Source organism: Mercenaria mercenaria, chromosome 17 (assembly GCF_021730395.1).
Source record: "Mercenaria mercenaria strain notata chromosome 17, MADL_Memer_1, whole genome shotgun sequence".
NCBI classification, from domain to species: Eukaryota; Metazoa; Mollusca; class Bivalvia; order Venerida; family Veneridae; genus Mercenaria; species Mercenaria mercenaria.
Genome location: NC_069377.1, coordinates 72,811,757 through 72,829,554, shown reverse-complemented (window position 1 = coordinate 72,829,554; position 17,798 = coordinate 72,811,757). Strand labels below are relative to the sequence as shown.

General features: G+C 36.0%; 1 protein-coding gene across 1 annotated transcript in view; it reads left to right on the top strand.

The window, feature by feature from the left end:
* The first annotated feature begins 759 nt into the window (after positions 1 to 759).
* The window catches only part of LOC123537340 (uncharacterized), a 37,707-nt gene continuing 20,668 nt past the window's right edge, over positions 760 to 17,798 (top strand). The window contains exons 1-2 of the mRNA XM_045321022.2: positions 760 to 880; positions 9,451 to 10,324. The gene's annotated coding sequence lies outside the window, so the exon portion shown is untranslated. The remainder of the gene's footprint in view (positions 881 to 9,450; positions 10,325 to 17,798) is intronic.

Here is a 17,798-nt window from a genome sequence, read left to right as displayed (position 1 = left end):
ACACTCTTGCACACAACTGCTGTAATTTCTCAAACAAACAGTGGCCTATGCAATAGCTATTCGTGTCTGAAATGATCCAGATTTTGTACCTTATAACTAAAAGAATAGGTTGCGTTTTAATTTCGTTGCTATATACGGACGTTGCAATCTGTGCACCACTCTCTTAACAAAATACTGTTGTCTCCCTTGGAACGTATTGGCTACAGAACACAAATGTACACTCTTCATCTTGTGATTATTTTCATTCTCAAATATGTGTATTCAATATGGGTCAGTTATAACGAAGACGTAAAAAATGGACATAAAAGAAAGAAAATGGAATACGTATTTCGACAACGGGAATCAACTTCATAAGAAATAATAACCTGAGACGCAGAATAACATAAGGAAATTAACTGAAATTATAATACCATTTTGTATTCACGTATACAGAGTATCTTGTTTAGATGATTTTGATATGCATTAGCGGCAAATTAAGTTTTGCATGATTTTAAAAACGCCAGTGAGTGCAGCTCGTTTCGGCTTATATCGAGGTAAAGGTAATTAATCTTCACATCGTCAAATATTTTACCTGTCTCATCCGTATGTAAGCATGAGGTATCTTCAAGTAAAACTTTGTCAAAGCTTTCTTCCATTTCTTTGTTTACTCCAGTATAAATACGTACGTGCAGCGGAGTTGACGTCACAAGTGACGTAATACGTAAATTATAACGTTCAGTAAGAGTTATAGTCAGCTGTGAAAATGACGTCTTGGTCACATTTTAAAACTGGTTATAAGATGTATTTAACTATAGAAGGTGACAGGATCCAGAAACCAAACGGCGAGTGATGCAGTCATGTAACAGCCTGCTCAACAGGAAGTGAACTCGGTCAAATCAAGGTAACACTCACATTTGAATCCACTGTTTATGTGTATCTATGAAAGGGCCTCTTATTGATTTTTTAGTATTTCTTTTAAATTGTTCTAATTCCTTACAATGTAAGCGATCTCTTAGAATTTCATGTAGGGCTGCGTTTTCCGTATTTTCAACATTGTACAATTTTTGTCGCAAACTGCCTATTTGGCTTGGAAATCATTTTTGAGCTAAATATTTAGACGTGTATGTGGCCAGGCTTTAAGCAATGGAATTCAATGCCTGGTTGTGTCATACAAAACTAAAGTATTTTGGAAACTAATGTAAGCCGAACATTTTTGAACACTTGTACCAGGAGTTATAATAATGGTGGGTATGATTGTGTTCATTTCAATTGTCCTACAAAAGCTCTCTGGAGCAGCTAACGAGTTTGAAACGTTATCCAGTACTGTATTCACTTACATTATCACAACTAAATTAGACAAGATTTTCAATGTCCAAAATTATTAAGGCCTATGCTATTTGACAATGTCAAATTCATACTGTATGTAAAAATGTAGGCCGTAAAACCTACGCTTCCCGTCTGTAGATCATTGAAATGTTATCAATCCGTTTTTATCTTGAAACTCGCAAATCAAGTCTCATGCGCATTTAGTTTTCTTGTTTATATTTGATGTTTTACCGGTAAGTAATTTGAAAAACAACTTCCCAATTATATATCGGCGTGAAGTTGGCAGTACAGCAGTAGCAGCAGAATGAGCAGTTCACTGCTGCTACTGCCAGACAAAGGTTATCATAAGAACTCTGTGACATCTTCAGAGTTATCACCTGAACTCCGTAACATTTAAAATTAGGCTATTGCGTGTGGTGAGGATGAAGAACGTGAATGAGTAGATCAATATGTATGAATAAGCAAACGCTTTCGCTGATTATTAGACTAAAGAGTTTTTTTTTCTGACGCATAGCACAAAACATTAGACAACCTTAATCATCAAACTTTAGTTTCACACCCCATTCTCTCTTTTTAAAGATAAATATTTACCATTTTGTCGACCGATTCCTTGTTTTGTCATACAAATATCAAAAGAACTCTGTAACGTTTTCCAGAAACTGGAACTCCGTAACAGTTAACAGCAGAAAAAATGACAGGTTATCAGGAGGACTCCATCCTTCGTGTGACACTTCCTCCCTTAAACAGTGATGACTTGCTTTACCTACATGATACATCGTTCAGTTATAAATTTGACCAATTCTCAACTATTAGTCAATTGGTCAAATTTATAACTGAATAATAAGGCCGTGCTATTTTTCCATCTGGACATTGGCCCGGTTTCGTTCATAGGTAGTCAAATTACAAATCGGAATACAAATGTTGTACGGCACTTATTGTACAACAAGGTCAAAGTCCTAGAAACTAAATGACGTTCAGTTGAGTTGACAGCAGCACAAGTACTAAATATCATTCGAGCATTCGATCTTTCAGACTTTAACAGTTACCTTTTGATCATATTGTCATAACATTTTCGGTTTCGGATCTTGTCCAGGTACTTAACTTCACAATTGAAAAAACGTTTCAAAGCCCCTCACATCATAATAGTACAAACAAATTTTACTACTTTGCACATTTAATTTTTTATACTGTTTGAACATTTCAACATTTATAACAGTATACTAGTATTTCATCTGCTGTCTTGGCACAGCAGAGCTGTGTCATGTAATTCTACTTGAATTTCATCTAGTTAGTGTTAGTAAGCAAACAAAGCAGGTCAAGTTTACAGTCATGCTCTGCTGGTAACATACAGTGCAAGGTAATGCTTTGCTTTGGAATCCGTAATATTTGTACGAAATGTGAACAATTCAAGTAATATTATTGTTATGACAAATGTATCCAAATTGTTACAAAGACTGAATCAAAATAAATGCAACTTCACCTCTATGAACTGAGTGCTAGATTATGTTTTATCTACAGGCCTATAATGCACACACTTGCAAATAAAATCCTGGCTTCGCTGTTGTCCAGTGCTTTCAGCGCTTTGATATTTAACATGACTCTCAGTTTTCCCATGTGAACTCGCCCTTTATGTAGAGAGAAAAGAGAGGATCGTTTTGTGTTTAGAGACCTATAATAATACATATATGTACATATTTTTTGTTTTGTTATTCTGTTTGTGGAATAAATAGTTTTAAAACACTCTTGCATGCAACTGCTGTAATTTTCCCCTGAATAGTGACCTGTACAATAGTGACCTGTACAATAGCGACCTGTACAATAGTGACCTGTACAAAAGCGACCTGTACAATAGTGACTTGTACAATAGCTATTCGAGGCTGAAATGATACAGATTTTGTGTCTTACAACTAAATGAATAGGTTGTGTTTTAATTTAGTTACTATATACGCACGTCGCAATCTGTGCTCCACTCTGTGAACCAAATTTGAAATTTAGGAAACTGTTGTCTCCCTTAGAACGTATTGGCTTAGTGTAGAATGCAACAATACTTTATTCTCATTCTTAAAAATATATATTTTATTTCTGATATTTGTGTCAATATGGATCAATTATCACGAGGCTGTAAAAAATGGGCATAAAACCGGGAAGAGAATGGAATACACATTTCAACAATGAGAATATCAACTTCATAAGAAATAATAACATTATGTCTTCACGTATACAGAGTATCTTGTTAAGGTGATTGTGATATGCATCAGCGGCAAATTAAGTTTTCTTTTTCTTTAAATCCAGTGAGTGAAGCTTGTAAATGAGTAAGTGAGTAAAGGTATATGGAATGTTTGGTGATTATTCGTGATGTCAATCTATATTCTGTTTTAGCAGTATAAGTACTGTGTCTGCTGCATCTGTCAGAAAGTGAAAACCACGATAGGGCCTACGGATTCAGCTTGATGTATTTAAGTCTATGGATGCACCTCTATATTGTTTTGTGAAAGGTTTTTTATCTGCCTTCCTTTCCTGGTATAATAAAATGAGTTTTGACACTGGTCATTCAAATTTTACCTCATTTCTATGATAGGATTTAGCAGAATAGAACAGAACAGATAAATATTTCCGACTTATACATAGTATAGTACAGTATTAACATGAATATACATTACATACATCAAATGAAGAACAAAATATTGAAAGTATTATCAACTTCGGACAGAATATCTTGTTGTGTATATTGTGTGTGGCTCTGGTCGTGTATATAGTGTGTAGCTCTGTTTGTGTATATGATGTGTGGCTCTTGTTGTGTTTATGGTGTGTGGCTCTGGTCGTGTATATAATGTGTGGCTCTTGTTGTGTATATGGTGTGTGGCTCAGGTCGTGTATGTGGTGTTTGGCTCTGGTCGTGTATGTGGTGTGTGGTTCTGGTTGTGTATGTGGCGTGTGACTCTTGTCGTGCATATGGTGTGTGGCTCTGGTTGTGTATATGGTGAGTGGCTCTGGTCGTGTATGTGGTGTATGGCTCTGGTCGTGTATGTGGTGTGTGACTCTTGTTGTGTTTGTGGTGTGTGGCTGTCGTCGTGAATGTGGTGTTTGGCTCTTGTTGTGTATATGGTGTGTGGCTCTGGTCGTATATGTGGTGCGTGGCTCTGGTAGTATATGTGGTGTGTGGCTCTGGTCGTGTATGTGGTGTGTGGTTGTTGTGTTTATGGTGCGTGGCTGTCGTCGTGCATATGGTGTGTGGCTCTGGTTATGTGTATGGTGTGTGGCTCTGATTGTGTATGTGGTGTGTGGCTCTTGTTATATTTATGGTGTGTGGCACTGGTCGAGTATGTGGTGTACGGCTCTGGCTAAGTATGTGGTGTGTGGCCCTGGTTGTGTATGTGGTAGTGGCTCTGGTTGTGTATGTGTAGTGTGTGGCTCTGGTTGTGTATATGGTGTTTGGCTCTGGTCGAGTATGTGGTGTATGGCTCTTGTTGTTTATGTGGAATTGGCCCTGGTTGGTGTGTGGTGGTGAATCTGATTGTGTATATGGTGTGTGGCTCTGGTCGAGTATGTGGTGTATGGCTCTGGTTGTTTATGTAGTGTTGGCTTTGGTTGGTATGTGGTGTTAGCTCTGGTTGTGTATATGATGTGTGGCTCTGGTTGTGTATGTAGTGTGTGGCTTTGGTTGTGTATATGGTATGTGGCTCTGGTTGTGTATATAGTGTGTGGCTCTGGTTGTGTATATAGTGTGTGGCTCTGGTTGTGTATGTGGTGTGTGGCTCTTGTTGTGTTTATGGTGTGTGGCTGTCGTCGTGCATATGGTGTGTGGCTCTGGTTGTGTATATTGTGTGTGGCTCTGGTTGTGTATGTGGTGTGTGGCTCTTGTTATGTTTATGGTGTGTGACACTGGTCGAGTATGTGGTGTACGGCTCTGGCTAAGCATGTGGTGTGTGGCCCTGGTTGTGTATGTTGTGGTGGCTCTGGTTGTGTATGTAGTGTGTGGCTCTGGTTGTGTATATGGTGTTTGGCTCTGGTCGAGTATGTGTTGTATGGCTCTGGTTGTTTATGTGGAATTGGCCCTGGTTAGTGTGTGGTGATGGATCTGTTTGTGTATATGGTGTGTGGATCTGGTCGAGTATGTGGTGTATGGCTCTGGTTCTTTATGTAGTGTTGGCTTTGGTTGGTATGTGGTGTTAGCTCTGATTGTGTATATGGTGTGTGGCTCTAGTTGTGTATGTAGTGTGTGGCTCTGGTTGTGTATATGGTGTGTGGCTCTGGTTGTGTATATGGTGTGTGGCTCTGGTTGTGGTTATGGTGTGTGGCTCTGGTTGTGTATATGGTGTGTGGCTCTGGTTGTGTATATGGTGTGTGGCTCTGGTTGTGTATATAGTGTGTGGCTGTCGTTGTGTATATGGTGTGTGGCTCTGGTTGTGTATATAGTGTGTGGCTCTGGTTGTGTATATAGTGTGTTGCTCTGGTTGTGCATATGGTGTGTGGCTCTGGTTGTGTATATAGTGTGTGGCTCTGGTTGTGCATATGGTGTGTGGCTCTGGTTGTGTATATAGTGTGTGGCTTATGTTGTGTATATGGTGTGTGGCGGCTCTGGTTGTGTATGAACTGTTGGCCCTGGTTGAATATGTGGTGTGTGACTCTGGTTGTATATAGGGTGTGTGGTTCTGGTTGTGTATGTGGTGTGTGGCTCTGGTTGTATATGGTGTGTGGCTCTGGTTTTGTATATGGTGTGTGGCTCTGGTTGTTTATGTGGAATTGGCCCTGGTTGGTGTGTGGTGGTGGATCTGATTGTGTATATGGTGTGTGGCTCTGGTCGAGTATGTGGTGTATGGCTCTGGTTGTTTATGTAGTGTTGGCTTTGGTTGGTATGTGGTGTTAGCTTTGATTGTGTATATGGTGTGTGGCTCTGGTTGTGTATGTAGTGTGTGGCCCTGGTTGTGTATATGGTGTGTGGCTCTTGGTTTGTTGTATATAGTGTGGTGGTGTGTGGCGTCTGGTTGTGTATATGGTGTGTGGCTCTGGTTGTGTATATGGTGTGTGGCTCTGGTTGTGTATATAGTGTGTGGCTGTGGTTGTGCATATAGTGTGTGGCTCTGGTTGTGCATATGGTGTGCGGCTCTAGTTGTGTATATGGTGTGTGGCTCTGGTTGTGTATGAACTGTTGGCCCTGGTTGTATATGTGGTGTGTGACTCTTGTTGTGTATATGGTGTGTGGCTCTGGTTGTGTATGTGGTGTGTGGCTCTGGTTGTATATGGTGTGTGGCTCTGGTTTTGTATATGGTGTGTGGCTCTGGTTGTGTATGTGGTGTTGGCTCCGGTTTTGTATTGTGTGTGGCTCTGGTTGTGTATGTGGTGTTGGCTCTGGTTTTGTATTGCGTGTGGCTCTGGTTGTGTATGTGGTGTTGGCTCTGTTTGTGTATGGTGTGTCGCTCTGGTTGTGTGTGTGGTGTTGGCTCTGGTTTTGTATTGTGTGTGGCTCTGGTTGTGTATGTGATGTTTTCTCTGGTTGTATATGGTGTGTGGCTCTGGTTGTGTATGTGATGTTTGCTCTGGTTGTGTATGGTGTGTGGCTCTGGTTGTGTATGTGATGTTGGCTCTTGTTATGTATGTGGTGTTAGCTCTGGTTGTGTATGTGATGTTTGCTCTGGTTGTATATGGTGTGTGGCTCTGGTTGTGTATGTGGTGTTGGCTCTGGTTGTGTATGGTGTGTGGCTCTGGTTTTGTATGTGATGTTTGCTCTGGTTGTATATGGTGTGTGGCTCTGGTTGTGTGTGTGATGTTGGCTCTTGTTGTGTATGCGGTGTTGGCTCTGGTATATTACTTGCTCGTTCAGTACTGTGGTCTTTATTGCTGAACCTATCATTGTAGGTCTGTGTTTTTATGGAAATTTTAAACTTTTGGTGACATCCATGCACGCTAGTTTCATTTCTTTGACAATTTCAGCTTTTGGGACTTTTTTCGATAATTTACATTCTTTAACGAATCTGATAGATATATACTGATATACTGGAGAAAGGCAGGAAATAAATAATACTTATGCTTACATCTTAGATACATTTGAAAGAAAGATTTAAAACTGCATCTACCGATAAGATGTTTTTATTAAAATGTTTATTTGTAACACTTCGTGAACGTATGCCTTATGCTTCCATTTTCAGATGTTATTTAAAGACTGTATCATTTCCTTTCAGTGAAACTCTCCAAATTAGTATAGCATATCAAGTATGCATGTTTCTGTCATTGACATATTTGTTGACAGATTTGTCGATACGATTGGTAAAATCTTTATTATTTCACGTGTTTTCTGGATTTGTCATTAAGACACATTACGAACTATTTTCTAAGCGATATCTAGTTTGTAAACATTATGTCGCATGTATATTAAATAAGATTGTTTTGGCTTAGCATTCTATGCTTCAAAAGGATCTTCCTATAGATTTTATTAACTATCACAACATCAATGTTTAAGTGCCGTGTGGTGGCGCATACTTTCATTCAGTGTTGTAATATTTTCTTGGAGGTCATGAAGTTCATTCAATACCTATTTAACAGAATTCCCTCTAAACCGTGCTTAGGGTGGCGGGGTGGGTGGGGGGATGCTGCGGAGTGAGAGGTTTTAAACATTTCATTACCTTTCATGAACAGATTCAATCAAACCGAGTGTGCTATTTCTTTGTTTGGTCACATACTATGCTTCGAAAGACTCTTCTTATTGATTTTAATTGCCATTGTTTATAATACATTATGGTGTAAAAATGCCATTTTATATTATGTTCATTTCTTTAAGATGAAGTTTTTATCGGGCATAAGCGATAAATCAGTTGACGTCATAATTACGATAATACATATTCTAATATGCTTTTCTCTGTTAAAACACTCTTACGCTAGAATGACGTCACGTTAACGTGCGGTGACGTCAATGTTTTTGTTGCGACCAAGAATAATAATATCTGCCATGTGTTTACGAATCGGATTGGGCGGTAATGAGGCTTGCAGAACTACCGCCCATGCGCAGGTGGCCAAGGGACGGATATTTCCATCCGATTCGTAAACACATGACTGATATTTTTCTTGCATATCGTATACATGCTAGCATTTTATTCTGGCACATTATTTTTCTTGCATACCGTATTTTACAAATAACAGGTAGAAATACTTTCTTTATAGCACTCTTTCTTATAGTAGAGAATGAACACAAAGCGCGGGAAATTAACGTCCGTAAGCAGAAGTGACGTCATGATGTTTTGCGTTACGCACAATAACAAAGTTCCACTTTAGTTTTATCGTTTGTAGCGTAACGTTATGTTCTTACGGTAAACTAATGTATTTTGAATCGAGAAATATACTATAAGGAACGGAGAAAAACTATCACGTTACCTGCTTTTTTCGTATTTTACATAAACAATATATTATCAGTACATGAACCACTAGTTGTCATTAACAGCACGAGAGTCATATGGCATGGAGGGTGCCAGATGGGTTTTGCCGGCATGGGTAAAATCACCGGAAACGCCAGTCCGATGTGCAAGAAAGAACGCTACTATATTTTATCTACTTTTTAGATTAAGGGCATATTAGATAGAAATAATTCATAGCAAAACCGTGTTTAACACTATTTACACACTCGGGCGGTAATACGTCATACAAATAATGCGCCCTCGTGAAGTTATTACGCCCGACGTATAACCACCCATCGTGCATAAATAGTGTTAAATCACTGTTTTGCTATAAATTATTTCTTAAGTATAACACGATTTTAATATTTAGATACAACAAAGCATTAATATATCTGCGGAATAACTTCACGTGGGCGTAGCCCGAATGAATTTTTCTACACGGCATTTAAAAAGTCCGGAGCAATCTTTGTCAGCGCCTTTATGGCCCCGAATTATATGTTGACGTGCCATGTTTTAATGAAAACGTGTTTTTCCCATATCAGAATGCGATGACCAGCACGGCATTAGGAGCGCTTTCTAATTCTATCGAAGTCATAAAAAGAATTCTAAATAATACATTATGAATTACTTCAAGGATAAGCACTGTTTTAAAACTTGAAGTAAAAAACTTAGTGTAAATAAATGTTACAGACCAGTCTGCAGATTGCTTGTCTCGATGTAAAAAATGTAATTTTGAATATCACTACATCTTTTGTTCCAGAAGGAGGAAAAACATAATCTAGAAGAGCATTTTGGGGTGATTTATATTGTGATGGTTTGTATCGATTCACTGATAGAATGGTTAGATATGCGACACCAATTACTATGGCAAACAGCGTCGCTATTGCTTCCTGCAAAACATCCAGTTGACTCGCTTGTAGCCAATATTGCCTGTACATTGGATGTGGTATTGAAATATCAGAGCTAGCTTTTTTTATATAACTTGTCTTCTTATGTTGTTATTTAACCTTTCACAATGCAAACAACCACTTATTTTCGTACGTGACTACAATATGTGAAGATAATAGTTTTAATATATTTCCATATATCGTGGACTTTGTCTTATTTATTGAAATACGTCTCCAACAAGTTTCTGTTGTGTTTATCCTCAATAGAGTGATGCCTGCTTGAACGTAGAGTACACTGATATGGTGAACATCTATTTACAAGAGATTTCATACAGATTACAGAGGTATCTAATACAATTGTTTTATCAAAGGAAACATAAACATTTTATCAAGACGACATTACAGATATGTTGTTGTTTTTCTAATACTTATAAAACGTCTTTTCACAACGGAAAAATATGGATTATTTGGAATATAATTAATAGTAGTAGATATCAATAGATTTCACGAGAAAACAACTTAATGACTTTTGATATCGTTGATTGAAATCGTGACAAATATATAATACACAGTACTTCAAAAAGAATATTTTAATAGAATCTACTGAAAAACAATTCCAGCTGACAAAGTTTGAAAAAACAACAACAACAACAACAAAACAACAACAACAATATAAAGCAGAAAACTGACAGTTCGTTTAGAATAGCACTGAGACACTGCAACAAATTTGATTCATTAAAATCAGAGGTGAGTGCATTTATTTTTCTTTCAATCTTCATGTAGCTTCGTGCAATGCTCAACAGTTTTTTTCCTACAGAGAATATGTACCATTTACGCATATAATTTTTGTTAGATTTAACAACGTTAGGCTAATTACTTCTACTCATTTTTCTAAAATTAATTGCTTTTATACTGTCGGAATACAGTGCGATAAATTCAAATATTCTAACAAGATCCGATTCATTTTCCTATTAAACAAAGAAGGCTGAAAACAGTGAATTATTATACAACAGTTCACTGTTCTGACATCACAATTATTACGTCATAGCGTCAACGGATAGCGCGTGGAAAGACGATTGAAAACGGCAAATATTTATGAAGTCTTGGTATGTTATCGAATAATATATCATTAGTGATTGCTGAAAACATGTTTGTCGTTCACTGCGCCTCTGATATAATTCCTTCGCATCTGAACTCCAAACAATGATTTATTCAGCTAAAGGAGATATATTATTTCTTATTTTTTTATGCTAACTGATGAAGTACTGTGTTTTATCAGTCAGATAAAATCAATATCACTCACTGCATATCACTCACTCTAAATGCCGATCTACTTGTACATTGTGTATAAATCTAAAATTATTTGCTAAGAACAGGATGAAAATTGTAGTCGCTTTTTGTTCTTTATAGTATATTTCTCGATTCAAATTATTTTACTTAATGAGAATTTCATAACGTTATGCAACAAGAAATAAAATAAAATGGAACTTTATGTCGTGTGCGTCTTTCTAACGTCACAACACGTCTGGCGTCATGTTCGTTTACGCGCGTCTGTTTCCCGCGCTGAGATTAAATTTTGTTGCAAAATGCATATCTCAACGTAATTAAGCATAAAAGAAAAAGAAAATCTGTTTGTTTTTCTTGAATATAGATTATATCTCACCTCAAAGTGAGAAAATTTTCATATTTTCACTCGCGCTACGCGCTCATGAAAATATTTTAAATTTTCTCACTTCTCAGTGAGATATATTCCAAATTCACTCAAATTAAACAATTATACTCTATGTCATCCGTAAAATGCCATCATTTCAGCATAAAAACTTAAAGTAAAATTGTATAATGCTAGCTTAATTTAAAAAAAAAAGAGAATTAAATGTGGCGTTTCAATATTTTTGTACATATTCGTAAATTGCAAAAAGGTTCTTCATGTAGTTATATAGGTATATCTAAAAATGTTTGCTCTAATAATGTATGGACAGAAGTAACAAATTACGTATTCATGTAGCATGATAATCAAAATGATTTGTTTCTCACAACTGCCGTGCGTTTTGAAATTGCAAAACATGTAAAACAATACAAAACAAAAATATTATTCAAATCATTACTTCAGTGCTTTAGGGTATAGCGGATAGCTAACTAATTTTTCCTGCATTCCAATTTAAAGAAATAAAATTTAAAAGTTTTTTCTGTATATCGGACAGAAAACAGCTGTTCTTTTCAAAACATTCAGCTTTTAATAGAAATTCATGTGTTTTTTCTCTCCATGCCATTGTTTACATATGCGCTGATTTAGGGTGCATGTACAGGATAGCTTTGGTCATTTTTTCCATTATTATCCACATCTAAACAAACTTCCCAAGATGCTTTTACTGTAAATCAGAATAATAATGTTGCAGCTTTTTAAATTTCTATCAAATAGTTTGCATTCACTGAAGTTTTTTACATACACACTTATTCAGTCAGTAGAGGATAGCCTCGATTTTCATTTGATGACATATGAAAAATAACACAAGCAAACACTTAAAATATATGTCAGAATGTCTGTCTGCATGCCAGTAATAGAATGATATGAAAATTTATACAATAATTCAGGTCTAAATACAAGATTTATCAAACTATCCTCTATACCCTAAAATCCGCTATACCCTACAGCTCCTGCAGTCATGACGCATCTGTACGAGTTTATTGGCAGGTGAAATAGATTATATTGCTATAACCTATAACATTCTATGGTATTTTCATAACTTCTCTTAAATTGAATCAGTCTGTCAAGGAGATGTACATTGTACTAGATGTTTTCAGGTTAAATAATGCGTCATATATATGTATGTGCATTTTTCTAAAGTGATAACAAACTGTTTAGCAAAGAATGAAACATAACTAAAGAGTTTCATATATTTTTCGTGAAACCGCTTATATGTTTAAAATTTGAATTCATGTTATCGTTGTAGGTGTGGTGATTGCTCCAAATAAGGAATTTTGTGAGGAAGGAAAATAAAATCTTTCTAAAGTTTTGTTTTCTTTTCTGAATATTTTATGCATTGAAACTCATGAATACTAATTTCATAAGTTTTACGGGTTGTATAAAGTAAAAATCCAGGTGGTCTCAACAGCTGCAATTACTTTCAAAATAAATGTTTATCTACAGAATGTATAAATGGTACATGTACATTTAAACTAAATATTATGCTGGTGTAATAAACCATGGCTGAATAAAATTGTATAGTTACTGCATTTATACACGTTTATACTATCAAGCATGGCGTTGGATAAACGCCAGAAGAAGTCTTAAGGAGGTCTGTAAAGAGCAACAATCGCATGCAACGGGAAACTGCGTCTGTCTATACTTGTAAAATGTGCAAATGTTGAATTCTGCTTCACACGGGGCCGGAAGACGTGGACTGACATGCATTGTCTAAACTGTCTACATTTTCATTTTAGTTCATGTTTGGCGGCCGGAGTTTCTGCATTTCCTACATTCCTGTTTTTACATTGCTAAATTTTCAATTTTCTTTGTCATTCTCTACATGAATGTTCATTCTATGGGTAGAGACAATATGTATAGATTTGTTTTGAATAGAGTAACGGTATTTTGAATACTTGCTATTATTACTTTCAGACAGAAATTCTTGATGAATACAAACGAAGATTTGCCCGTATGTTTACGTCAATTGTATTTTCTGAATGGAATAGTTTCTAATTAATAGATCCTTTGTAATGAAGTACAGACTCTGTCTTTTGAAAATAGTGTTACTTTGAAAATGAAGTTATTTTTATAGATCAGCCTGCAGACATACAATTGCCTCTTACAATTCGTTCTCTGAATGGTAGAAAATTATCCTTTATATATCTGTGTCGATTTCTAACCCTGGCGCTCTTTTCAACAAGCCATGATTTTAAAGTGAATTAATAACAAAATGTATGTCTCATCTAACAAACGATTTCAAAACAAGGGCGATAGTTCTGACTATTGTCATGTTAGCTACCATTTAGTAAGTGTTTCATTACATAACATCAGAAATAATTTATTAAGTTTAGCCTGGCAACAGTTAGTGTTGAAGTATAGACTGGCCAATATGACAAACTATGGACCCGCGATTTATTCAAGAAATCATGCATTTCCATAAAGAATAAACTTAAACAAGTAACAACAGCTATAATATTTCATTAATTTAAAACTATGAAGAATTTTTGCTCGTATTTGTTTAGTTAGTTGTTTAGCTCGTAAGCTGAATTGTTAAATCATTTATTTATGGTATAAGCTGTATAACTTCATGCCAGTTACAGTTACAGTTACATTGTCTTTACAGCGTATGTCTGTAATATGTCTGTAATGATACCGCGATTGTCTCTAGAAATTAAGAAAAGACGAATATATAAATCCCACATGTAATAAAATTCTAATTCTTACTAGCATTTTAATCATTATTATTATTATTATTATTATACCAGATTTATATAGCGCCCTTTTCATGATCAATTTCACGTTCAAAGGCGCTTTACATAGTTCAAATGCAGCCACACAGGGCGCATAATTCATCCTCTACTAGTACAGACACAGAGAGATCTGAACAGAGGGACAGAGTGAGACAAAGCACCCATGACAGAGAGATCAGAAATCAGATACAGGCTTGTCCGGCTAACTTAGCCTAGCTCGTTTGAATAGACAGCCGTTTTAAGGGCCATGTATCAGCACTGAACACCAAGGATTGCTGGGTTCCCGACGCAGTACACCTCTAGTTGGGTGGGAAACACTGAAAAGCGTTTCTGAAAATTGCCGAGTAGCTGCCGGGGATCGAACCCCCGACCTCAGGATTGGAATGCCAGTGTGCAAACCACTGAGCTATCCGTTCCTTAATGAGGAATAAAGTAGCTAAAATCGTGCTTAACGAAAATCATCGTCATTTGGGAGACTTTCTTCGGGAACTGCGAAGTGCCCATGACATTTGCGTAAAAAGCAAGCACATGAAAACATTTGTTATTTAGAAAAAAATTTTATTCGCCATTAAACATCATTGTGCTAGTTATCATGTCTGACAGACAAATGTTCCTCAACTACGCCGTTTCTATTGACTCTGTGGACTGACAGTCAGGGGAGGTATCTAGAGTCACGGATTGGGACTGGGTCAGAATCAGCATATGTATGGGTTTCTAAATACTTAATCTTTACAAGTCCCGACATTATGTGTGAAGAGCATTCAATAATTAAGTAATAATCTATAGCAAAAGAGTGTTTTAACACTATTTACGCACGGTGGGCGGTCATACGTCGGGCGTAATAAATTATTTGTACGACGTAGCCTATTACCGACCGAGTGTATAAATAGTGTTAAAACACGGTTTTGCTATAAATTATTTCGATTCTAATATGCCCTTAATCTAAAACAGTAGATAAAATACAGAAGCGTTCTTTCTTGGTCGCAACAAAACTTTGACGTCACCGCACGTTAACGTGACGTCATTCTAGCGTAAGAGTGTTTTAACAGAGACAAGCATAATATAAACAGAGGGTATTAGATGAGTGTCTTTTCATATTGAATTTATTAAACGAGTTGAATAAAATAATAAAATGCGAGGCTCAGTCATTTTTATTTGACGAGTTTAATAAATTCAAAGTGGAAAGACACAAATGCAATATTCTTTTTATCACATGTAGGCTTTTTCTGCTGAAACATCAAAATTCCTTCTTTCTTTACCTATTATATACCAAGTAAACTCAACCAACGTCTCCTATAATTAAATGACGTCAACGTCAAATCTTTATTACACTAGTGTATTTACTGTATTATCAAATTTATGTAATGGCTTTATTGCACTCCCACGACGTCAATCATGTGATAATAAAGGTTATACAATGCAACGATGTCAAAATAATTTAATGAATCAACAAAACGTTACATAGAACCAATGCAGTTCGGATATCGTCTCGAAATCTTTCATCAAACAATTATGTAGGTACGAAGTATAAATCTGTCTGCATGTGACAGGGTTATTTTCTTAGGCGTGTTATAAGAACAAACATGTTGAGAAATATCAATTACTTCTCTTCATGCTTTGATTTGATATGTACAAATATCTGAAAATGTTAGCGCCTGATTTATTCACACGACATTTAACGTAACCATCTGCTTTCTGTGAATACGTGTTTGTAAAGTAACAACAATACGGAATCCTGTTAAGACATTGCGTTCTCGCCCCAGATGTACTAGCAAAAAAAAAAGAGAAAAGCAACTGGAGATTTGCTCGTTACATTTTCGCATTTAAAAAAAAAATGGTCATACTACGAAATTTCTATTCGAAAATTAAAAAAAAAATATGCGAGATTCAACTTTTTGTTTCGCGCACTTTTTTTCACAAACTTCGGTGGTAAAATAACACGACGATTTTTAGTAGAATCTCGCGGTTTTTTTTTGTTTTCACGATAGTGTCTGAAAATAAGTCCAGGATCAATGGGTCGACTGAGAAAAACGTTGACTTAAGATAGATTTAGAGTCCGCATTGACCCGTTTAACTACATCAATGCTCATATTCCTGAACAAAGTTTAATAATAACATTTATTTAAAAATAGCTGTGAAACTTTCCTCTAATGTCATTTCATATCAATATCACCCAGCGAAAAAACGTAATCAAACACAGTTAATTTTTGATTTCTGCAGTTCTGTATGTAGGAAAGAGTAGAGGTATTTATTTTGCAGGATTTGTACAGGATATTCATTTATATTTACTGTCATATTAAGAATTCTATCATCTTAATAAAAAATCAAGTGGAAACGTACTTGATTTATGCTTTATCCAATTTTGGGCCCAATTTATGTGACAGATGGTCAAGAAAGATATCGGATTCTCCATAAACATGGTAGACAACAAAAGGAATCGCAGTAGAAGTTTGATTTCTTGTCTGGACCAGAGATTTCCAAGAAACTAATAAGACAGACACTTTTTATATATACATTTTCGAGTAAATTGTGAGACAAAAAGGGAAAGTAGAAAGAAATTATTATATCACAAGTAGGAGAAAATGACCTGTCACATGCAGAAATTATTAGAATATTATCACTCAGTCAGTCAGTGTATTGATCACGGTAGTGTACAGGTATTGTCCGCAAGTACTGATCTGGCACTCCGATTTCTACGCAAGTTACCATGGGTTCGAATACAGTTCAGACCATCTTTTTAAAATTTCAATATAAGGCCACACCAAATTAAAAAGTTGTTCATCGGATTTGCCGCTCGTATATTTTCAGAAACACAAAAAAAAATGTTTGTTTGTTTTTGGCTTGCGCTCGCCCCATTGAAAAAATTCAAGGCAAAATTTTTTGGTGCGCTACTTTTTACGGACGTAACAGTGTACAAATGCTTATAATTCCAGTTCCAGAATGTTCTAAAATGGACTTTAATCACAATAAATACATTTCGTCTATAATATATCAGGACACTTATATTTAGTTGCATTAAAGTTATTTCCCCTTATACAGTTACGCAATTTTCTTCCAATGTTTACCAAATTGAGTTGCTACAAAAATTGGACCTATTTCATTGAAAATTGGATGAAAACACACACTAATTTATTTGATTACATCAATCTACATTATTTTGGTAAGGGTAAATACATATTGATGCATATCACTTTTCTGTTTTCTGTTTTTTGCCGTCAAAATGATCAGCATTTCATACGAAAGTGGGTGGGGTAAGGAATTTACATTATGAGTTGTGTTCAGACCAATTTAGATCTTCAAATTTTTCAATCCTCGAGTAGAATAATGTAAATTTAAGTTAATCTCCATTTCAGACCTTAATTGAGACTTTGTTTCAACAAATTTAATCCGTAAAGAAGGTTTAAAGTTAGAACAAGAGCTGTCCGTAAGACAGCATGTTCGACTTTTCTCAGTGCTTGATTCTGAATTAGAGCTTTGCCAGTAAAAGGGGCATAATAGTCAATAGCTTTGAAAGTGATAGAGATATTGGATGTTATATAAAACTTCAACCAAAAAATTCTAAGTTAAAAAGCGGCATAATTCTGTCGAAATTCAAATCAAAGTTATAGACACTGTTTCTCCTGGTGTAGACTTTGATAGTAAATAACTATTTTAAGTTTCAAGTAAAAGGCTTTGATGGTAACAGAGATACTTGACTTTATCAAAAACTTCGAAAATCGGATTCGGACAAGTAGAGCTAAAAATGCTACATTTTCATAGCAGTAAATATTCAAGTCACATATCT